This window comes from Sorex fumeus, unplaced genomic scaffold, assembly GCF_029834395.1.
Source record: "Sorex fumeus unplaced genomic scaffold, SorFum_2.1 ptg000081l, whole genome shotgun sequence".
Lineage (NCBI taxonomy): Eukaryota > Metazoa > Chordata > Mammalia > Eulipotyphla > Soricidae > Sorex > Sorex fumeus.
This window is the reverse complement of record NW_026606138.1, coordinates 5,688,068-5,712,972: the sequence shown is the minus strand read 5'-3', so window position 1 is coordinate 5,712,972 and position 24,905 is coordinate 5,688,068. Positions and strand designations below refer to the sequence as shown.

The 24,905-nt window shown below is 40.8% G+C and overlaps 1 protein-coding gene across 2 annotated transcripts in view; it reads left to right on the top strand.

Annotated features, from left to right (window-relative positions):
- The first annotated feature begins 3,513 nt into the window (after positions 1-3,513).
- Positions 3,514-24,905, top strand: part of RAP1B (RAP1B, member of RAS oncogene family) — a 46,951-nt gene continuing 25,559 nt past the window's right edge. The window contains exon 1 of one of the 2 annotated variants that reach the window (XM_056130776.1): positions 3,514-3,727. The gene's annotated coding sequence lies outside the window, so the exon portion shown is untranslated. Of the gene's footprint in view, positions 3,737-24,905 lie in introns of both variants that reach the window. The other variant, XM_056130777.1, reaches the window with a different exon arrangement.

Genomic DNA, 24,905 nt, shown 5'->3' with positions numbered 1-24,905 from the left:
GTCGTTCCATTGAGAGCAAATGGGGCATCAGGAAGGAGGCTGTTTCTCATAAACATTGTCTTCGTAAGATTCAGCTGTAGTCCTACCTTTCCACACTCACGGTCAAAGTCGGCCAGCATTATGCCGCTTGTTTTAAGACCATTATAATTAGGCAAAATATGACTATGTGGACAGAATTAAAATTTGCATTCTATTCAGCTAACTACTTAAGCACACACACAAGCACAAAAACTAGTGGCCACCATTGGCATTACTGAGAGGAGCCAGAGGCCATTCCTGTGATGTTTGACCACTTTGTTCAGACCTGAGAGTTCAGTGCAGGCCTGATATTTGTACAGCCATGAGCTAAGAATGATTTTTCTCATCTTTAATGGTTAAAAAATAAATCATAGTATAATAAAAATTCATGTAGTGTGCATAAATAAATTTTTATTAGAATACAGTCCACTCATCCTTTGAGTATTTTTGCACTACAAAGATAGAGCTGAAACAAAAACTATTTATTTCACAAAGTCTTCAAAATTTACTGATACTTTATAGAAAATATTTACAAACTTCTATTCTGGAAGGAAGATAGAAAATAAGTGACAAAAAAAAAGAAGCAATAGAGTGAGAATTTGAAGCGAATAAATCACATTGAGTTAGAAATATCAGAAAAGCTAAATTCTTTCATAGAGAAAGTAAAAGAGCCTTGAATGGGGCTGGGGTGGGTGTCTTTTGGGCATAGACAATAACCTTTGCACAGTAGAGACAAGGGAACACATTGTATTTGGGTAAGATACAAGTTAGGCAGGTTCAAGAGAAGACACAAGATGTTAGGGCAGGAAAGTAACTCAAGGCTCTGAGGAAGAAAGAATGAGTTGCTCATTATTTTTGAAGATAATCTGGCAACAATGTGAAGAATGAATCTCAGTAAGGGCCTGAGAGATGGTACAGCAAGTAAGGTGTTTTCCTTACATGTCTGTTCACCCTGGTTGGATCCTGGACACAATATGTGGTCCCTCAAGCACTGCCAGTAGTTATGGCAGAGCACAAACCCAGAAGTAGACCCTGAGCATAGCCCCTTGTGGTCCAAACTGTCCCTGTCTCCTATGAATGAATCTCAGCAAGAACAGACCAGAAGTCACAGGGCAAGTTGGGAAAGGTTCACTAAAACCCAGGAGTTTAGAAGTAATAGTGCCAACCTTCACAAGTATGGTACTAGTAAAAAGAATTACTATCTCGATGTTCAAATTGACAGATGACTCAAAAAAAGACTGGAGTAACTGAAGAGCCAGGAGTAAGCACCACTGATGTGCCCCTCGCCCCGCCAAAATAACCAAATGGGGGGGGGGGGGGGGAGAGAGAAATAGTTATTTAAAAGGTAGCAGTACAGGACTAAAGAGATAGTAGAGGGGCTGGAGTGATAGCACAGCAGGCAGGGCTTTTGCCTTGCACATGGCCTGACCCGGGTTCGATTTCCAGCATCCCATATTGTCCCTCGAGCATGGCCAGGAATAATTCCTGAGTGCATGAACCAGGAGTAACCCCTGTGCACCGCTGGGTGTGATCCCAAAAGCAAAAAATAAATAAATAAATAAATAAATAAATAAAGAGATAGTAGAGCAGGTAGAGTGAACTTGCTTTGCATGTGGCTGACCTGAGATCAATCACAGGCATCCCAGATGGTCCCCAGAGCCCTGCCAGAAGTGGTCCCTGAGCACAGAAGACTGAGCCCTGAGCACTGCCAATTATGACCCTCCAAAAAAACCAAACCCCAACCTCCTCCCCCGACAAAAAAAAAAACAAGATGGCAATACAATGAATAAAGGAAAAGAAGAACAAACTGGTTTGGTGACAAAGATGATGGCCTCAGTTTGAACATATCACCAATTCAAGCTGCGAGAGGAATATCCTGGTGAAGATTTCAAGGAACTAGGAACAAAAGGCTCAAATTCAAAAACAAGTTCGATGCCCAGAAAGATGCAAATTCTAGCACTCTTTGCATATTTTAATAGTTTAATACAGGCTCAATGATTTTCTAATGAAAAAATGCATTTTTAAAAAAAATAAACTATTCCACATATTCCCTCAAACTAAATAGCCTTAGTTCTAATCTTAGCATTTGTCACAAGGAGTTCTAAAATGCTGTGATTTTTAAAAAGCAATCACCCAAAGGTTAAAAAAAAAAGAAAAGAAAAACACCAGGCAACATCTGTTTCTATGACCTCAGACTTTTAGACTCCGTTTCATGCAATAATTGAAAAGCCAGTAGTATTTCATTCTTCCAAAATTTATAATTCTAACAGATTGTTCTGAAATTTGCCTTAAAACTCTCATTTTAAAAACTTTTTTCCAAAGAGAAATTACTAAAATGCATACAATCAACTTAAATTGCAAACCACCTAGAAAGCATATACCGAAAATCTACTGAAAAGATAAAATTTATTCTTATTTATTCATTTAGATTAGTTAGCAATTACTATTACTCTTAAAGGGGGGAATTAATATTTCTTCCAAATTAATTATCTTCCAAGTTTATCAAAGTTCAATGAAAATTTATTTCAGAAATTAAATTCTTACAGGGCCCAGTTGAACAATGAAGTCAGCAAAACTAGATGTTCAATGACACTTCTCCCCACAAGTCCCCTTCTAGTTCTGGCACTTGGCTCTCTCTGAATCCTCTTTGCCCACCAACATCCCGGTGATTAAAAAAACTCTGACAAAGTCTTGTAGTAAGAGTCGTTGTACTTTCAGGCTTTCCTCGAGTAAATTCCCTTGCTAAGTTCCCGCCCTTTTTGGATCAAGGCATTTTTTGGAACAGAAAGCGCTTTCTGTTGCCCAGCAATCACATCATAAACCTACCTATGGGTAACCTTTTAAAGGGCCCCGAGTCGTGCATTTAAACACGCCGGCTATTCTATTCACAGGGCCGGGTTACGCAGAATGCAGTTATTTGGGATGACCGATTTAAAGAGTCTGGGGCAAGAAAATTTGCAACGGTTCCACCAAAGTTCAGACACGGTGGACGGAGGAAGAAGTGACTCGGGCATGCAGGAGAAAAGCCATTTTCAGCCCTTCCAAGGATAAAGGAGTCTGTTATGTCCTGACCTAGGCTCCCCTCTAGGTGTGGAGACCGCAAAAGCCTCGATGACTTTCTGCAGTCACTTTTTGCCGGCACAAAGGAATGCGCGAACTTCGACAGTCTGGGGGGCGAACGGGGCACAGTTCCCATGCACGGCACCTATCGGGGATTTCGGCGGGTTTAAAAACCCTTCGCGTCCCTCCCGGCCGGGAAGGAAGGTGACAGGAGGCGGCGGCCCCGAGACGACAGTCAGCAGAGGAGCCACCGTCCGAGGCGGTGACGGCTGCAGAGGCGGAAGCGCCGCGGCGCGGACGGCCCCGCCCCTCGACTCCCCGCGGCCCCGCCCCCACCGCTCCGCCCCGCCCCGCGGCCCCGCCCCCGCCCGCCCCGCCCCGCCCTGCGGCCCCGCCCCTTCCCGGGCCGCGCACCCGCGCGCCCCGCCTGCGGACGGAAGCGAGAGCGAGGCTGAACGCCTGACGTCAAGGCGACACCGCCAAACCTCGCCCAGAGTCAGGCGTGTAAACCAGCCCGAGCGGCGGCGGTGGCGGCGGCGGCGGCGGCGGCAGCAGCGGCTGGACCGCCGTGGCGCCGGGAGCAGCGGCGCGGAGGCAGCGCGAGGCGCGGGGCGACGCTGGCCGCGGGCACCCGGTGACAGCGTGAGAGGTTCGCAGAGTGCGTGCGTGGCTGCCGAGGGGGGCGGCGGCGGCGGCGGCGGTGGTGGCGGCGGCGGCGCAGGGCGGGGGCCGGGCGCCGGCCGCGGGGAGCGGGTGGGGCGCGGCGCGGGCCGGCTCGGGGGGCCCCCGGCGAGGGCGGCCTCTCGGGGCGCGGCAGGTGGGGCGAGGCCGAGGCGCCCCGAGCGGGCGGGCGGGCGGGCGGGCGCGGACGAGCCGCCGCCGCCGCCTCAGCCTCAGCCTCAGCAGGGGGAGCGACGCGCTTTGCGGAAGGGGTCAAATGTCTGAAATATGGCGGAGGAAGTGAGAGCCCGAGGACCCCCCCCCCCCCTCCACACACACACACCCGCCCGCGCCCTCCGGCCCGCGGCCGCCGCGGCCCGCCGCGCCCGTCCGCCCGTCCGTCCCCTCACCCCCCGGGAGGCGCGGGCCCCGCCCCGGTGCCCCTCGCCGGCCGGCCGGGGGCCGCGCCCGCCCCGGCTGCGGGTGGAAGTTCGAGCGGAAACCAGAAAGTTGTCGTCGGCCGACACCGGCTTCCCCCGGCCCCGAGCGCCCGGCCGGGCGGAGCAGCGTTTCCGCGGGGCGGGGGTGTGTGTCGGGGGGGGAGGCAGCCGCTCCCCGGCGCCCCGCGGGCCGGAGCCTGACAGGGAAAAAGTTTGCCGGAATCGGGGCGAGTTTGCGCCCGTTGGTTGCGGGAAGTGGGTAAGAGGGGAGCTGCGGAGGGAGCCCCCACCCACCCCGGCACCGCACCGCACCGCACCGGCGCCGAGCGGGGTGGGTGGGGTGTGTGTGGGGGGGGGAAACGCGCTGTTAAAGGGGCCTCTCCCCCCCCCCCCCGCCCCGCCCCGGCCGGCTTGGGGACGCCCGGGAAGTTGGTCGCCTCGGCGCCGTCTCCATGTGTCTCTGGTCTGAAAACTGTCAGCGCCCCCCGAGTTCCGGGCCGAACGGCACCCGGAGACCCGCACCCCCACCCCCGATTTTTTTTTCTTTTTGGCTTTTTATTTTTTGAGGTTTTTTTTTTTTTTTTGCTTCGATCGGGGTGAAGAAACCAAAATCCCGTCCTGTGGTTGATTGTTGGGTTGTTTTCTTTTCCTTCCTTCCTTTCTTTTTGCACAAGCGCTCATCCAACTTAAATATTAAGTTTAAGGTGATCTGCTTCCTTCCGACCCTCTCCGTGACTTTCATGTTGTTTTGTTTGGGGGCCACACCCGGCATTGCTCAGGGCTTAATTCCAGTACCCGAGCTCCAATCCCTCTTGGTGGTCTCAGGGGACCCACACGGGATGGCAGGGATCGAACCCGGGTCTGCGTCATGCAAGGCAAAACGCCCTGCCCGCTGGACCTTCTTTCTACCCCCCTCCTCTTCGTGAGTTGGGGAGGGTGAAAAACATTGTCTGACCTCCCCATCCACCCCACCCCCTGTCGCCCATTCTGTGTTAAGGTGGCGGGAAGAGAAGTGACTTTTTTTTTGGTGGGGTAGAAAAGTTGACACCGAAGATTGTATCTTTAATATTAAAAAAGTTCATCGGTCCTCCCTTGTAGTTAGGCTGGCAGCCTCGCCAAGTACTCAGTACTTGCGAAAACTCAAGTTGTAAATTCATTTTTAACTCTTGATCTCCCCCCTTCGCTCTCTTTTGTGCTCTTGAGGCTTTGGGGGATGAGTTTAAGATGTAATCAGTTGGCGAAAAGTAACTTTTTAGAAGGGAGACTTCTTTAACTTCAAGCTTCTAACCACTCCTCAAAGCTGGATGTCTCTTCTGTAGTATTTGAGTCATAATGGAGTCATGGGACTTTTTAAGGCCGGAAGGGACTCTTTAGATGATTTGGTCCCACCCTCATTTTATGGAGGAGCAAATAGGCTTAGAAAGGATAACTGGTTAGTGGTCCTGTGGACTTTTAGCCCAGTTGTCTCCTTAATAGAAACCCCTGAGAAAGAAGTCAGACATTTTTTGTCGTGAGTTAAAATTAATACTCAGAATGAGGTGGGTTCTGCAAATAGCAAAGGAGAACCTCTGGGGTAGTACCATTGCTATGTTTTAAAAAGGGGAAGTTGAGAGGAGGTTAAAGAACTTCATTTAGGGATACAGAATCCAAAATAATAGACTTATTTGGGTTCAACCTTGCCTGTGCTTGTAATCTCAGCATTATATAAAGGGTCTCCTTTGCATTGTCTTCGTATTCACAATAAATTGTGATCTGCTTCATTTGGAGAAGCCCTGATGTAAATACTTGAAATACTTGTAGCCAGTTTGGTTTTAATGTGCCAGTTATAAGAATACAATTGAAAAACAACTAAAGATCCAGCACAGTATAAGCTGTCCTATTTTTAAATTATAGTAGCGCTAGTGAAAATGATTGCTTTGTCTTTTGCCTTCTTCTCCCTCCCCCTCATGAAAGTTATCTCTCTTCTATGACACATAGCACTTCCTACCCTCTGTCATAATTACATGTATTTTTGTTTTCTATTTCACTAAATTGTAAAGGACAGGATATATTCTTTGGAGGCCCCTAATCACTGCCTGGCTTCTTGCACAATTTCGTTCACTGTAAGCACCATGAGGGTAGGACTCTGTTCATTCCTGACTCTAGTCTTGCTTTCTAGAACCTTGCTTAGTCACAAAATGTTTAGCATTTCAGTTTAGGAATTAGCTGTGATGAACATTTAAAGAAAAGATATTTAAAGTCAATTTTGCCTTTCTTTAAAATGAAGCCTTTTCACATTGGTTTTGGAATATCATTTTACTCAAAACAATTCTTGTTTGAGTAAATGAGCTGCTTAAAGAGAAAGTGAGGACATACTGTAAGGAATCATCATGCAAAAAAAAAGGTTTAGAAAGTGTAACCAAGAACTTAACAAAATTCCTTGGGCTGGAGTGATAGTACAGTGGGTGGGGTCCTTCTTTGCCGGAAACCAATCTGGGTCTGATCCCCAGCATCCTATGGGTCCCCTGAGCACCGCCTGGAGTAAGAGCCTGAGTGCAGAGCCCTTGAGCAGTGTCGTGTTTGACCCCCGCTCCCCCCCCCCCCCCAAAGATCCCTTGATTTAGGCGCAAAGAGATAGTACTGTGGGTAAGGTTCTTGTCTTGAAAATTGCTGACCCAAGTTCAATCCCTTACATATATGGTCCCCAGAGTTACCTCAGGAGTTAACCTTGAGTGCAATTGGGTATGCCCAAAACCCAAAAAAGAAAAGAGAAATGATTATGATCCATGTACAAGTATATCTGGAATCCAAGATTCATAGTAGGCCTGTGCAGTGATTTATAATATAATTAATTATATATGATGTTTTAAATGTAGAGATTTGGGGGGGCCAGAGAGATAGTACAGCGTGTAGGGTGCTTGCCTTGCACATGACCCATCCAGGTTCAGACGCCAACACCCCATATGGTCCCCCAGCCAGCAAGCAATGATCCCTGAGTGCAGACCCAGGAGTAAGTCGTAAACACTGCCAGTGTGGCTCCAAACAAAACAGAATTTTAATGTAGAGATTTGTATGAGAAGTTTATGTTTTCTTTGACTTTAGTTATAAGTATTTGGTAAATAACTATTGGGGACTGTGAAGTAATCAGGTACAAAGAGAATATGGTTGATTTTATGTAGGGCTGGAGCGATAGCACAGCGGTAGGGCGTTTGCCTTACAAGCGGCCAACATGGCCGACCCAAGTTCGATTCCTCCGCCCCTCTCGGAGAGCCTGGCAAGCTACCGAGAGCATTCGATATGCCAGACACAGTAACAACAAAAGTCTCCAATGGAGACGTTACTGGGCCCACTCGAGCAAATCGACAATCAACGGGAGGGCCTTTACCTTTTTTACCTTTATGTAGGTGTTATTTCCCCCCCTCAGGCTTTATTATTTTTTTTCTTTTTTTTTTTTTCATTTTTATTAGTGAAACACCATGAACTATAGTTGTAGACTTACAAATTTTTATGCTTGGGTTTCAGTTATACAATGATCAAGTACCCATCTCTCCACCAGTGCCCATTCACCACTAATGATCCCAGTAACCCTCCCCCTCCCCCTCCCCCCCCTTTATATTGAATATTTAGATCTTACTGATACATGTCACTTCCCTAGATTTAAAATACTGTCTGCCTGTTCATGTATTAATAAAAGAGGGTGGGTATTGATTTGTCCTGTGTAGATAATGACTTGCACTGAGAAGAGTAGTTTAGTATTTATGAAAATATTCCAAAACTGATTTTTATGACAACCATATTTACTCTGTTGGAAAAAACATGATAAAAGTTTTAGAGATAATTCAACTTGGTAAGACTATTAGTTACTAATGCGTTTTCCCCTTAACTCCATACATAGTCTCTGATATTATGTTAAACTTTTGTTAGCCTTTAAAGTATGATTGCTTTTAGAACAAGCTAAAAGAACATTTTGATAAATGTAGTGATTCATTGTAACATTGGAAAAACTTTCTAATAAAAATTTTTCAGTGTTCTTGAATATTTTGCAATGGTACTGAAAGATTCTAATTATCATTTGAGAACTTAAGTCTTTTAGTTTATTAAACCTTTGGAATTCTCCTGAACACAGTGGAAGCAGTTGCTACAAAGAATGAATTTTACTGTTCATTTGTAAAGACTCTTCCTTTGTAATTTTTTTGTACTTTGTTTGAATCTAGTTCAGTATTGAATTTTTTAAGCCAATACCTTTTTTCATCAAATTTCTATTCTAAGGAAAAAAATGAGAAATGTTTGTGCTATCTTTAAAACAACATGTTGTGGGTGGGCAAAGTTTCTAGGGGTCAAACCCAGAGCCTCAGATATGTGAAGCATGTGCTCTGTCTCTGAGTAAAAACACTTTAAAATACACCACTAGCAAAAAGAAATCTCCAAATTTCTTAGTGTTAATGTGTTTGTTCTTGGTGGTCAAATGAGAAGAATACAGGAATTAATCATTATTTCAATAGTTAAATAGGAAGAATTTTTTTCCTGTGTCCAGAAGATAAAAAATTTTAAGCATTTTTTAATCTTAAAATTTAGGGGGAAAAGATGAAACTTTAGGGGACATATACTTTGTGTTAAAGTAATATTTAAGTTACATATCAAAAGAAAAAATTAGCAGGAGTTGCAGGATTTTCATCTGTTTTTTGATTATCCAGAACAATATTAGGAATATCACTGTGCTTAAAATTGGAGGTGCTTGAATACTAAAACTAGAAATATTCACTTTTGAATTAAAAATCTTAATTTTAATCAGAGCATAATTATTTAATGTTCTGATTTTAAAGTTTATTTTGAGATGTTTGCTAAAACTTAATACTTTTGTAATTAAATTAATACCAGTGAGACCTTCAAAAATTTAGAGTGGTTTCTAGTCTCATGAGATTTGTTGTTAAGTAATCTGGTTGAATGTTTCTAAATGACTGTACAAGTAGAATGAGTTAAGGATATTAGATATTAAGGAAAGAGAACTTATTAAAAAGCCATTAAAATTTTGATCACTTTAAATTTTGATTTCTTTGCAATCATCACTTTTATGTACAGTTGCTTGCCAAGTTTTTCAGTTGTTGCTTTAAGATTTTATATCAATAAATATCCACCTTACTATATTTTTCTCTCATTTAAGACCGCATTTTGTTGCATAACTTTTATTTTGAAAATATACAGAAAATTATTGCTTCATTGGTGGATCATTTCTACCTGTAGCTTTCCTCTTTTTTATTTTGTGGAAAGGGAAAAATGATTAAAGGGAATCTGTTTTGTCCATTTAATAGCAGCAGTTTTTGGCAAAAACTTCTGGAAAGGAAATGGAAAATATTACATAAAATGAATTTCTAATTATGTGTTTTCTAAAAATGTATCCTCAGACTATATTCATGTTTTTTTATATACTAAAACAAAGGTTGTGACTTCTGGAAGTTCTGTTAATGGGACTGAGGGTATCAATTTAAAAACTATAAAAAGGCTTCTTAATAGATTTTAGGTGTTAATTTGGTATGCATATTACATCCAACTTATGTTTAAGGTTACATTTAGAGTATTATTCTGTGGGGTGGGAGGGGCCCACAACTGCTCTGCTCTGCTTAGGGATCACTCCTGCTTTGGCTTGGAGGCGTCTATGCAGTGCCAGGGATCATATCATGGTTGGCAACAGACAAGGCCTGCATCTTAAACTCTGCTAGCTCTCTGGCCCTGCAAACAGTGTTATAGCTACTTCTTGTAAAAATTATATCATTGTGTCTCATAATTACAAAACTCAGGAATTCTGAACTGTGCAAATAATAGAGCACTGGAACTGGTATGTAAACGTGAATCTATTCTGTTGCTCTTAAAATTGTTGTTACACTTAGATATGCACAGGATTTATATTACTAATAACTGGCTAGGATATCAGTATGTTATTTGTTAAATTTCTTGCCCAAGTTTTGAGTACAAAATAGTATAAAGAAGAAAATACTATTTATAATCCTACCACTGCAGTGAAATTTTGAGGTGAAATTTGTATTTCTCCCTTTTGAAACTTTCCCATCTCCTTACATATCTATGGGAAAGAGATATACTGTATAGAGCCATTGAAAATTAAATGAATTTTAATTAAATGAAATCTATTTTAAAGAGCTTTTATACTCCTATAACATTGCTTCCATTTGAAATTGGATTGAATTCCTTCATTCCTTCACTAAGGTATGAGTGGAGATTTAAAAAGAATAACTGAGGGGCTGGAGCAATAGCACAGCGGGTAGGGCGTTTGCCTTACGCACGGCCAACCCGGATTCAATTCCCTGCATCCCATATGGTCCCCTGAGCACAGCCACGAGTAATTCCTGAGTGCAGAGCTAGGAGTAACCCCTGTGCATTGCCAGAAGTGACCCAAAAAGCAAAAAAAAAAAAAGAATAACTGAAGGAGGCCAGAGCGATAGTATACGTGTCGGGCATTTGCCTTGCACTTGGCCGACCTGGGTTCAATCCCTGACATCCCATATTGCCTCTTCAGCATTGCCAGGAGTGATTCCTGGAGCAGAACCAGAGGTAACCTCTGAGCACCACAGGGTGCGACCCAAAAAGACAAAAATAAATTTATTTTTTAAAAAAAGAATAATTGTGGACAGTTTAATAATGAATTGTCTCAGGTCAGTGATCTTTAAAGTATGGTCAAAGGAATCCTGGGGATTACCTAGACTTTTTCGCACACCTTCAAGTGCAAGATTATTTTTACATTAACGATGAGATGTTCTTTGCTTTTCTACTTTGTTGATGTTTGTGTAGATGGAGTAAAACCAATGGTGGATGAAGTTTCCTATCCCTTAGAATAAATCAGGTCAGAGTACAACATTGCCACTGCATATGGTAAATTTTTTATTGCCCTGCATTCGTGTTTTTTTTAAAGCTTTTAAACAAATGTTCTTGATGAAAAGTGAACTCTACTAAAAAGATCAAATCTTATTTATCAATTATAATGAATTTAAATCTTCTACGACAGAACAAGAAATTCATGCTTAAGACATTTTTTGCTACCATAGTGAAATAATGTGTTAGTGTCCAGGAAAAGTATTTGTGTGATTGACTTACAGGCTGAATCAGCCACTTTTTTCATGGCATGTCATTTTTATATGAAGGAAATCCTGGCAAACTGATTATTCACACTTAGATATTAGGCCCAAAACAAATAAAACTGAGCCTGTGGCTTTAAGGTAAAGAATGACAGACTTGGAGCCTGGAATGTTAGTTCAGTGGTAGAGCACTTATCTCTGCATGTATTTTTCAGGTTTTTTTAAAAAAAAAAAAAAAGACTGGGATCAGTGGTGGTGGAGAATGGGTATTGGTGGAGGGATGGGTCTTCATTGTATAACTGAAACCCAAGCACAAAAATTTGTAAGTCTACAACTGTACCTCATGGAGTTTCACTAATAAAAATTTAAGGGGGGGGGAAGTATATATGTATAAAAAAAAAAAAGAAATGACAGAAATTCGCAGTTTCAGGACTGAAGTACAGTGTGTAGGGCTCTTGCCTTGCAAAACTGAGAACTGCCAGTTGTAATTCCTGAGTTCAGAGCCAGGAGAAACTCCTGAGCATGGCCGGATGTGCCTCCCCTCCCTCCAAAAAATTCCCCAAAACAAATCAGTAAATAATCATTTGAGGCTTTATTTCTTTGCCCTCTTCTCCTTTGAACAGTTCCTTCAATTTTTGGTCACCCTAACAGGTCACATGATGATGATTATTATTGCAGTTATTTTATTATTGTGCATGGGATCAACCAGTAGCCTCATACTTATGAGACCTTTGCTCTGCCACTGAGACATCTCTGGCCCTCAGGTCAGTCTGTTTCTGATCTGTGTTTGTTACCTGATCACTTCATTGTGGCTAGAATTGGGGCCACACCCAGCTGTGTGGCAGGCTTTACTTTGTGTTCATGGATCACTTCTGGTGGTCTCAGGGGATTTTATGGGATGCCTGGGATCAAACCCAGGTCAGCCATATGTAAGGCAAGCACCTTTACCAAGCTATTTTATTTTCAGTTTTTTGGATTTTGGGCAACACCTGCAATACTCAGGGGTTACTCTTTCCTGTGCACTCTGGAATTAATTCCTGCCGATGGTACTGGCTGCCTGGGTTTGAACCCTGGTCAGCTACATGCAAGGCATGCATACTGCCCGCAGTATTTAGTAGCTTTCCTACAGTGAAGCAATGGGACTTTTTTCCCATTTCAAGTTTAATATCGTCTCTTTGAAATTTGGTTTGCTTTCTACCTTGAATAAGTACCTTTTTTTTTTTTTTGGCTTTTTGGGTCACAACTGGCCATGCTCAGAGGTACTTCTGGCTCTGCAGTCAGGAGTTACTACTGGCAGTGCTCAGGGGACCATATGAAATGCTTGGGATCGAACCCAGGTCAGCCACTGAAAGGCACAAATACATACTTTTTTTCGAAAGAAATTATAATGTTCTTACCTGCTGGAGTGATAGCACAGTGGGTGGGGCGTTTGCCTTGCACGCAGCGGACCTGGTCATCCCAGGTTCGATTCCTCCACCCCTCTCGGAGAGCCTGGAAAGCTACCCATGACATATTCAATATGCCAAACACAGTAACAGCAAGTCTCACAATGGAGACATTACTGAGCCCACTCGAACAAATCGATGAGCAACAGGAGGACCTGCTAGAAGAAACCTGGTATTTTGGGTGCACATCCAACTGTGTTCAAGTCTAACTCCTAGCCTTGTACTCAGGGATCACTCCTAACATGCTCCAAAGACCATATGAGGTGCCAGGGTTTGAACCCAGGTCAGCTACATGAAAGGCAAGTGTCTTTACCTCTGAGCTTTCTCTGGCTTAAGAAACCTGGCTGGCTCTTTTTCACATTTGTATAAGATCAATTATGATGATCCTTGTTAATGCGAATTTCACATTCTAGGACAATTCTAATTTTAAAAGATTTTAAAACTAATCTGCATTTGGTACATGGCAATGGGTTTCTTAAATAAAACAGAACAGAGGTAGCTAAATTGTAGTTTATGCTATACTCCTTTAAAGTTGAGCACCAGTTATTTTCATTAAGATAGTAAAATGGTGTGTGTTCTATGAAGAGAATACTGAGCTTGAATGCCACTGTTTCAAAGACCAGAATTGACAAAAGAGAGAGAGGAGGGCATGTGGAGTGGTTTGAAAAGAAATGTGAAAAAAAAAAACAAAACATAACTTGGAGGTAGCTTCAGGCACTAAGCATTGTAGAGCTCCTGCTTACAGGAATTAATCCCACTGTGAGGGACGGAATTTAATTGGAAGCGTTTAGTTCTCCTGTATTAAATAATTAACTGGTCAGTTGTTTCCAGTTCTGCATAGGAAACCTACAGACATATTTTATATTTAGATATCCAAATTAGTCATAAGATGCCACTATTTTGAGATTTAGTTACTTTTTTAAATAACAAATTTCTTCTTTAGCTTTTTTTTATTTAAAGCATATTCCCCATACAAGAGCCCCATGGCCTTTAGTAATCATCCTTCAAAGAGAGAAGAGAATTCACAAACTTTTCAAGGACATAAAAATTTTGATAATAGTTTCCTCTGATGTATATATAAATGATGGTGATAATAGGCATGAAGAGGTGGATGTGCAGCAAGCAGAGCAGAGCAGAGAATGCCAGTGGTGAGCCAGAGGTTCTCTTTCTAGTGAGAGGGCTGCTCTTAGACCTTACTCACTTTAAAGTTGAACAGGACCGATAAACTCCACCTTGTGATGCTTTAGCGAAAGAGCTGGTCCACCAGAGTTCTTTCTAGAAGCTAAATTAATGTACTTTATCAGTTGGAGATTATGATGTTAAGTGTTTTTATTACTAAGATTTTGACTTGATAGTACGTGTGCTGTTTTTACAGTTAAGCCCCTTCCTCTGTACTTTAAGGTACACAAAAGAACACATGTCATTTTAGAAATTGTAGCTGATTCTTTTGGGCATGTAAATAATCTGACAAATTATGTCTAGATTTTGAGGCGTTACTAAACCTTTGGGGCTGGAGCGATAGCACAGCGGTAGGGCGTTTGCCTTGCATGCAGCCAACATGGCCAACCCGAGTTCGATTCCAAGCTACCAAGAGTATCTCGCCCACACGGCAGAGCCTGGCAAGCCACCCGTGATGTATTCGATATGCCAAACACAGTAACAACAAAATCTCCAATGGAGACGTTACTGGGCCCGCTCGAGCAAATTGATGAACAATGGGTGGACAGTGACAGTGACTAAACCTTTGATATCATTGTTGGTTAAACGTGATAGTGACCTGGATGACCTACGTTTCCTTTTCTCTGCTACTGAGCTTGGAACCTTCAGCAAAGTTTCTTAGGATGTATCTTTATGTAGAAACAGTTTGATTAAATGGCTATTACAGTCTTTCTGAGCTCTAAAATCCTGTGTTTTTAAATAATATCCTTATTTAAGCCCCTCAAATATCCTCTCTAGACATATACAGGAACTTCCTAATTCTTCCTTCTCCACTGTTTCAGTCTCCATGTAGAAGACAAAGTCATATTTTAAAAACATAAATCAGATCATGTACTACCTCCTCTCCCCTTAAAGTCTGGCTTAAAATAAAAACCAGTTCCACGGGTACTTGCTTATTTCCCAGCTTTACCTCTTTCTCATTGTTCTCTAAAAATTCTTCCCACCCTGGATCTCTTTATCTTGATCCAGCAAACCCTCTCCCACCTGCTGTGATCCCAGTTTATCTGAATTTACAGAAAGGATTTCCTGAAGACATTATATAAAAGGGAGCATCCCTCTTTTAAAAGTACTAGCTTTAGGGGCTGGAGAGATAGCACAACGGGTAGGGCGTTTGCCTTGCACATGGCCAACCCGTGTTCAATTCCCAGCATCCTGTATGGTCCCCTAAGCACTGTCAGGAGTAACCCTTATACATTGCCAGGTGTGACCCAAAAAGCAAAATAAATAAATAAGCTACTAGCTTTCACCCACAATTTTAAATTTTTTTTTTTAACTTTTGTTTTGGACAGCCATATCCAGCAGTACTCTGGGCTTATTCCTGGCTCTATGTGATATTCACTCCTGAATCATTTGTGGTACCGGTGTTGAAACCAGGGTTGGTTGCATGCAAGACAAATGCTTTTTTTTTTAACCCCTGTACTATCTCTCTGGCCCCCAAATATTTAAAGACTTGCTCTTCAATCCTCTTCTTTCTTGGAACACTTGTCTCTGTTTCTCTGCTTACTTACTCCCACTCTGGAGAAGCCTGTATTCTTTATCAAACACGTATGTCTCTCGTTCTCTTCCCTCACATCTTTCTAAATAAAATTTCTATACAAATTATCTTGCTTCAAAAGACAAAAATCCAGACACGAAAGGCTTTAATCATTTACTGTCAATTCCTATCAGACTTACTACATTTAGCTTAAGTGTTATATCTATTTCCAACCATAATTCGTCAGTATTTAGGGCATCTGTCTCTTGAGGACACTTTCATATCACTGAATTGAGAACTGTTCTCAATCATTTCATGTTATAAGTTGAGTAATTACCATGTAAGATTCTTAGCAAAGACTACCAAAATAAAGTAAATCAATAATAAAAATACCCAAAAGAATCATATGGATGAGTCTTTATAGAATCAGAGGAACAAGTGAAAACTCATAAACTTCAGTTGTCCAAGAAGAAATTAAAAATGAAGTGGAAGCTGTACATGATACTAAAGAGTTCAAAGCTTAAACTAATAGTGAATCAGCTTAGGGAGCAAAACAAACTGAAAAAGTACAAAGTATATTCCAAGAAGTAGTTTGCTGTTGTAGGTATTGGTGAAATGGCCCGTTATTTCTCATTTGTAATTCTTGGTGCCAGATATTTTAGAATTTGGGGGGAAATGTTTTGTTTCGTTTTAGGCCCACACCCAGCAATTTCCTGGCTGTGCACTCAGAACTTTTCCTGGTAGTACTCAGGGGACCATATAAGATGCTGAGGATCGAACACCGGTCAGCCCCTTTGGGGTAAATTTTATTTTGAAATTTTGAATAAATATTCAAACTTATTCAAACTTATTTCTAAACTGAAATAAGTATTCAAATTTCTAAACTGAAACATGATCTATAAATAGCTATAACTAGTCTAAGTACATTAATATTTAAGTTTATAACATTTTACTTCATGGGAAAAGATACCTTAAATCCAGGCTTTGCCATCAAACTAGTTGGGAAATTCAGATATCAGAGATTCTTGAATTTCAGCATTTTTATGATAAATAGGTCTGAAGTTGGAAAAGCTTTTAATTATTCCCTGTTTGGGGGAGACAGCTGAGTCTGAAAGATTGTATTTAGAAGTAGTTCTTTTTGATTACTCACTTGAAAGTGAGTCTTTCAGGGGTTGGAGAGATAGTACAGTGGGTAGGGCATTTGCCTTGCACGCGGCTGACCCAGGTTCAATTCCCAGCATCCCATATGGTTCCCTGAGCACCACCAGGTGTAACTCCTGAGTGCAGAGCCAGGAGTAACCCCTCTGCATCACCAGTGTGACCCAAAAAGCAAAAAAAAAATTAGAAAAAAAGTGAGTCTTCCAAGACAGAAGTTTCCAAGCACTTTTAGCCTTCCTTCCATTTCTGGGAAGGAGGAGGAGACCACAGACACCAAAAACCAGTGCCCTCTGGAAATCTAGTTTCGTTAAGTGAACAAACAGAAGATACCCGCCAGTAGTACTTGAAGCAACTAACATCTCTCATCCCCCCACCACCAGTTCCAGCACCCCTACAACCCCCAGAGGCTTGTTACCCATTTTGGGAAACACTGATTTAAGGGTATGGGAGAACCATTTAATTACTTAACAGCTAAATATTGAGAAGTAATAAAGAGTAATAAAGGTTTGTCACTATATAATTAATGCCTAGAAAAGTGTTGAAAAATGTTCATGATCAAGGGAATCTTAGGACTCCCTACCATCCTGTGGGAAACTTTCTACCCTTTCCCTTTCTTTCTTTCCTTTTAAGTAAAACCTCTTCTGAAGGTGGCCAAAATAATAATAACAATAGGTTGGCAGTGCTCGGGCTTTATTCCTGACTCTACCCTCAGGAATCACTCCTGGCAGGGCTCTGGGATCTAACCCAGGTTGGCCTTGTGCAAGGCAAACACCCTACCTGCTGTACTATCACTTTGACTCCTAATTTTCTTTCTACATTTTCAGATGTCTTAAGCTATTGTGCATTTTGCCTTGTGATTTTTATGGTGTCTGATAATTATGTAATACATATACAATTCACCTTGATCCCACTTATGCACAGATTTTCTTGTTGAACAGGTGGCATAAATTTTCTTCCATGAGAAATACAGAACAGTTCTGTAAATACACTTTTTCTTATGTTTTGTTTACTTTGCGGGAAGCAGACCCACTGGTGGTCTTGGATTGATTCTTGAAGCTGGGAGGAAGCTGTGGACAGAAGGGAGGTTGCTCCCAGAGGTGCTAGGGGGTGGGGGTAGAGTGGACCTTTCAGTACCAGTTCAAATTCAAGGATGCAAGGCAAGTACTGCAGTCCATTGAACTATCTCTCTGGGCTTTTTAGATTTTCTTAGTAAGATTTTTTTTTTTAAATAATTTATTTCTTTATTGAATCACTGTGGGAAAAGTTACAGAGCTTTCGGGCGTAGGTCTCAGTCATGTAAGTATCAAACACATTTCCCTTTACCAATACTTATTTTTAACCGTGAACCCCAATAGAACCCCACCTCCCACCCCTCCCAATTCCTGTGTGGCAGATGAGTTCTAGTTAATACTCTATAAGATTTTCTTTTTTAAAGCACTATTTTTTTCTAACAAGAATACAATATATAATGCTGATAATATTAAAAGTATGTGTTAATGTACTGAGAGACAGTATAGTGGATAGGGCGCTTAATTTGCATGTGGCCAACCTGGTTTCAATCCCTGGCACCCCATGTGGTCCCTGCCAGGAGTGATCCCTGAGTGCAAAGCCAGGAGTAAGCCCTGAGCACCTCTGGGTATGACCCAAAATCTTAAATTTTTAAAAAGATATTGACTGTTCATGTTGTTGATTTCTGGTCATCAGCAGAGCACTAAGATTGAGGAGAGTCAGAAATACCTATTAAATATTCTACTGCTTAAGAGGGAGGAGTATACCCCAGTCTTCCTGTTGTTCACTGGTCAACTGTAATTGTGGGTTTTTTTTGTTGTTGTTGTTGTTGTTGTTTTTGCTGGGGGAGAGGGGGGTGGCAAATCTGCAATGCTCAGGAGTTACTCTTGACTCAGCATGCAGGAGTTACTCCTGGCAATGCTGGGAGACTACTATCTGACCGGTCCCTCAATTGTAATTGTGAAGAGTTGAGAAGATTAGAATAGAAATATTCCAGGGCTATCAGTTTTAAAAAAAATTGCTTGTAAGGCCATTGGTATTGACAAGGAAGTAAATATTCAAAAATGCTCCATTGAAACTCAGAATTGATTATAGGAAGTATCTTCCCTACTTTTTATATTTTCCCCATATGCCCTGCTTTTCTAGTAACCTAATAAACAAACTTAAGTGTTTATTGTGTTTATTCATTCATTAAGTACATAATAATGTCCAAAGAGTACAAATGCTGAATCTTACAGAATTGCCAAGTCAGAAATGTTTTGAAAGCTACTTTTTAAAAACACTCAGCTGACCTAGTAATTATGCAGATAGGTGGAACAATGTATGTGGAAAGCTAAAAATCAAGCACTATTGTTTCCAATGAAGTGTGGCATGTCTTTTATTTTTCTATAGAGTCTTCACTCTGGGCTCTAAGAGCATCTTGAATGAACTGAAAGGTAGAGAATAATAGGAAATATTGTTAAATTGCCTCGAGCAGGCCCCAGTAACATCTCCTTTATCCTAGCCCTGAGATTATATTCAAGGCTCTTTAGGAGAATGAGACCCATCATTGTTACTGGTATTTGGCATATTGGGTACGCCACGGGGAGTTGGCCAGACTCTGCCGTGTTAAATCAGTCAGAAACAGCTTCATAAAACTTTGCTGCAAATTTTAGTATAGTATTCAACAACTAGCATAAAATGCTTAGATCAAAATATTTTTGTTTAGTTAATTTTTATCATCTGAACTTTGAACAGCTTTACTAGGGAATTTTTTAATAGAAATATCCTGCTCTTGGAATTTTATTTAGAATGTTTTATAGTCTTGCAAATTATGAATCCATGATTGAAAATCATGACATTATTTGTGGTTTTAAGTGCATTTGAGAGCAGTAACATTAGACTTTGTCATTTAATCTTAACTAGATTAATAGTAAAAGAAAAAATATTTTGTCCTTTTTGGGGGGAGAACAAGTAATCTGGAGGTGCTCAGGGCTCATTCCTGACTCTTGGGGTCACTCTTGGTGGGCACTGGGTACCTTATGGGATGCAAGGGATTGAACACAGGTCAGCTATGTGCAAAGGAAATGCCCTACTCCACTGTATTATCTATCACTCCACCTACCAAAAATACATATTATATATATAGTAGCCTTTGTTTCTTAGACACATATTTTTTATTTTCTAAATTTAATCATGTCAAATCAGAACTGCGGGGCTCTATTTTTTAATATTCTTCCATAAGTACAACTGATTAGTTCACTCATCTATTTAGGGATATATTTGCATATGACATCATGGTGGGCTTATCAGAAGATGATGCTTTTCTTTTTTAATTCATTACCTACCAAGCGATTAATACTTTATTTAAATGTACTGTTATATATAAAATCTTGGGCAATCTGAAATTTTCCCAGTCATTTCTTATTGATTGATTATAAACTTTGGTTATAAAATTTCAAGGACTCTATTTCTAAAGAAAGGTGTAGGCTATTCTGTGCCTAATCATTCCATTGTTGGAATTACCTTTTGTGTCTGTTTTGGGCCTATGTACCATGCAATGCCAGGGAATGAGCCTGGTCTTTTGTATGCAAAGCATGAACAACTTTGAACTATCCTTTAGCCACAGAATTATCTTGATATGTGTTTATGTTACATAAATCAGAGAACTTCATGGGTGAGATCTCTCTAGTAGTGGCTACCAAAAGCTTGCAAGTTTTTTCATTGGGTAAGCTAATTGTCACATGATCTGTTTTGGAGATAAAATTGTGGTGATATTGTTGAGGAAAAAGCAGTCGAAAATGATGATACACTCATTTGCAGGTTATTTAAAAAATAATCCAGCATAAAAATAATACCCAAAGACAATAGAACCAAGGACTAGGAGGACTTGTGCATGAGTAGGAAGCATACCACAAAGAGAGAGGGGGAGTGCATTTGGGATAGAGAAGGGACAACAAGAACTGGGTGCTGGAAGTGGGTAAAGTGATGTGCATGTAAACCTTCAGTGAAAGTACTGCAGACTGAAGTGCATAAAAGGAAAGAAAAAAGAGAAGAAAAATGTCTATCATAAAGGCAGCCTGGGGGGTGGGGTGGGAGGGAAACTGGGGGCATTGGTGGTAGTAAATGTATACTGGTGAAGGGATGGAACATTGTATAGCTGAAACCCAATCAAAAACAATTTTGTACCTGTATCTCTCAGTGATTCATTAAAAATAATAATAATGGTATATTGTGCCAAAAGGAATTTTAAGACCTTGTCATTCCTCTCCCCTTTATTCTTTCCTTTAATTATTTAATTTTATTATTATTACTATTACTACTACTACTACCATTTCCGTTTTTGGGGCCACATCTGACAATGTTCAGGGTTACTCCTGGCTCTGGGTTCAGGAATTACTCCTGGTGGACTTAAACTCAAGCCTAAAGTTAATATGCCCATCAATATATTCCTACGGAAAAGTATAAAAATCATATTTTAAGCAATGAATAAATTTGAGAAGACAAGAAAACAAAACAAAAACTTAGTTTAACGTTGCAAAAGAATGGTGTCCTTTTCACAAGAGAAGGGGAATCTGTACTTTGTGTCATGATCTTTGTTGATTTTTAGTTTTTGTTTTGTTTTTGTTTTTGTTTTTTTAAGACCAGACCTTAAAAGAGCATGAAGAAAACGCTGGCAATGTTGTCAGATATAGGGAGCACTGTCTTTTTCTGAGAGAAACCAAAAATTTATGTGATACTTTACTATCCTATTTATAAAAGACTTTAGAAGAAAGGCAGTCCATCCAAGCAAATTATTTGGCACTCTGTGATCAAGTGGTTTTTGCATTATGGTTTATTGTACACCGAGAGTTTTACACTCAAGGAAAAGTTTTTTCTTTTCTACAGTATTTTTTCTGTCCATATTTCTAGTTCCCATAAAATGGCCAAAGTTCAATTAAAACTCTATTTTAAAGCAAGTTGAGACTTATAATCACCTAAGTATTTTTGGGTAATACACTAGAAATGGGCTCGAGCGATAGCATAGTGGATAGGGTATTTGCCTTGCACACGGCCGAGGCAGGTTCAATTCCTCTGCCCCTCTCGAAGAACCCGGCCATCTACTGAGAGTATCACGCCTGCACGGCAAAGCCTGTCAAGCTCCCCGTGGCATATTCGATATGCCAAAAACAATAACAAGTCTCACAGTGGAGACGTTACTGGTGCCCTCTTGAGCAAATCGATGAACAATGGGAGGGACAGTGCTACACTGGAAATATTGAATGAAAAACTTATATATGTTTCATTTAATAACTTTGCTACAAAGCTCATTTTGTTCTATGCCTGGAAACTTTGAACATAGTGAGCAGTTTTTTTCTTACCTCTTTAAAGAATAAAGGATACTACTGTCATATCTTTGTGAGATAGGTCTGTTCCATTTAGGATCCCCTGTCTGGTTTAATGGTCTCACTTCACGCCCCACCCTAAAACTGATACTCTCAGGTCTGTAGTACAGTGTCCAAATTTTATTATTGATTGATACTGACATTACTCGTTTGTTTCTATATTGAAAATGATTGAGATCATCCTGTATCTGTCTTTCTGCCTCTGACTAATTTGACTCATCTTGATGCTCTTCAGTTCCAAATTGCCACACACCGTGTAATTTTATTTTTTTTCTTGTGGATATGTAATATTCTGTTGTGAATGTATATTGTAATTTCTTTATCCATTCATCTGCGTTTTTGACATTTGGGTTGACTATTGTACTAAGAGCTGCAGTGAATGTGGATGTGCAAGTATTTTTTTAAAATAGTATTTTGTATTTCGGGGGTAGCCACTAGAAGTGAAATAACTGTGTCAAATAGAAGCTCCATTCCTTTCCCTCTACACCACCGCCCCCAAATCTCAATATTCTCAATAGAAGTTGGAACAGATGACATTCCCACAAGTAGTGGATGAGAGAATGAGAGTTCCTTTTTTTTTTTTACCAAATCCCTATCAACAAACACTTGTGTTCATTTGTTTTTTTTTTTTTTGTTGTTGTTGTTGGGGTTTTTTTGGGGGGGCGGGTATACACACATATGCCTCTTTTTTTTGGGGGGGGTCACACCTGGTGATGCACAGGGGTAACTCCTGGCTCTGCACTCAGGAATTATCCCTGGCGGTGATCAGGGGACCATATGGAATGCTGGGAATTGAACTTGGGTTGGCAGCGTGCAAGGCAAGCACCCTACTCGCTGTGCTATTGCTCCAGCCCCACATATACCATTCTTACTGGTTTGAGGTGACAAGCTAGTTGGCTCTGTGTTCCCCTGATACTGAATGATAATGGACACATTTTAATATTCTTACTTGCTAGTACATCCTCTTCCCGGAGGTGTGTTCATCTGTTCTCCCCATTTTATTTTTGATGTTATTGGTTCTTTTGTTGCCTATCTACGTGAGTGCTTTATAGGTTTTGCACTTTATAGGTTTTGCACTATATTAGTTCATCTGAAGTGTTGTGTGTGAATATCTTCTCCCAGTTGGTAGGTTATCTTTGGTTTTTGTTTAGGGCCACACCTGGCAGTGCTCAGGGCATACTCCTGGCTCTGCATTCAGGGATCACTTCTGGAGATCATGGACTATATATATATGGATGCCATAAATTGTATCCAGTCTCTCTACCCAGGCAAGTGCCTCACCTGTTGTACTCTCTCTCCAGCCCCCAGTAGAGTGTCTTAGCCCCAATTTTTTTTTAACCACAAAAAACTTTTTTCTTGGCAATGCTCAGGAAATTTAGGGGCCCCACTCTCCTGATTCTGCACTCCAGCACTCCTGGCGATGCTTGAAGGACCATGTGGGGTGCCAGGGATTAAACCTGGGTCACTCATGTGGAAAGCAAGCACCTACCCACTGTACTGTTTCTCCTGCTCCAGTAATAATTGATAAATCTGCTCAGAAGTTTTGAATTACATTATTGTGTTCATCAGATTATTACCAAGTTCTTTTGATATTTGAAATAGTTGATTTTATTTGGGAATAAGAAGAGAACACAGTAGTCCTCATTAGCTGCTAAAATACTACTTTTGGAGTTGGAGGCGGAAAGGAGAGATCAAGTATATTCTCTTGCGAAAAGTGTTCAGTGGGAGAAGTGATGTCACTTGACTTTAGGAACCAGTGTTTAAGTGTTTTTACTTAGCCCTTTTTAATTTAAGATCGCAGGATTTCAAACTGGCTGTTTGTGAAGTGTGATATAGCTAAACAACTTAAGGATAGGAAAATTGTTTGATGCTTTGGAAAACTTCAATCTAGCTATTGGTAGACCTTTGACATAATATTTTAACAAAAAAGAATTATGCTTTTCAAATGTCACATACTACTTTTCTAGGATTATATTCTTACCGAAACTAACTTTCCCATGTTACTGAAATTGATTTAAGAACTAAATCAGATAACGGATTTAAGAACAGGTGTCTTTGGAACCTGAAAATTGGTGATTTGCTGCCCAACACTATTCCTGTTCCAAAGCAATTATTTTTTCTGGCTATTGGAATTAAGTCCCTATAAAGCATATATAAGAACTCAATTTGTTTGCTTTTTTTGGGGGGGGGTATCTGGGATCAAACTCACTGCTTCACATATGTAATAGCTGACTACATCCTCAGCCACTCCCTCATGCAAGGCTTGTATTCTAGGTCTTTGAGCTTTCTCCCCAGTCCCCTAGGTAGTTCATTTTCCTTCCTTTCTGGCAGGGGGGGGGGGGTGGGGGGGGGGGGAGCACACTACACCTGACTGCTCAGGAATCACTCCTGACTGTGCTTAGGGGTTCATATGTGGTGCCAGTGATGAAACCAGAGAGAGAGCTGCATGCAAATTCCTAAACCCTTACGCTGTCTCTAATCTATTGATCACTTTCATTGGAATATGTGACATGTCAATAACTGATGTGAACTTAAGTACCAGGTTACCTCTAACAACTAACTTGTTGGTTGCCTTTTAACTTAAGTAGTTCTTTTCTTCTTAAGAAATGAAGTCTTGGTCTATAGCCTATTCTTCCAATTCAAGAAATATTTCTAAGCCAACTAGTGGACAAAGTTTGATCCTCAAACTTAGCCCATGCCTTCTTCATTTACTAATATTGAACTGACCACATTTAATTAAAGAAAGTCTCTAAAATTGTCTGTTGATAATTGGTTTCATCTTTTTATATAGGGTTGCACTGTCTTTTTTTTTAATTTTTAAATTTTACTTTCGTAGAGTTGTTCACAATCATTGATTATGTTCAGTATTTTAACATCAATCCCACCATCATTATTTCGAATTTTCCCACCACTTAAGCCTGCTCCACAGGCAGATGCTAGATAAATTATTTTATGTTACTTATTATGAATAGTATGAAATGTCTGTAAGGGTCTTT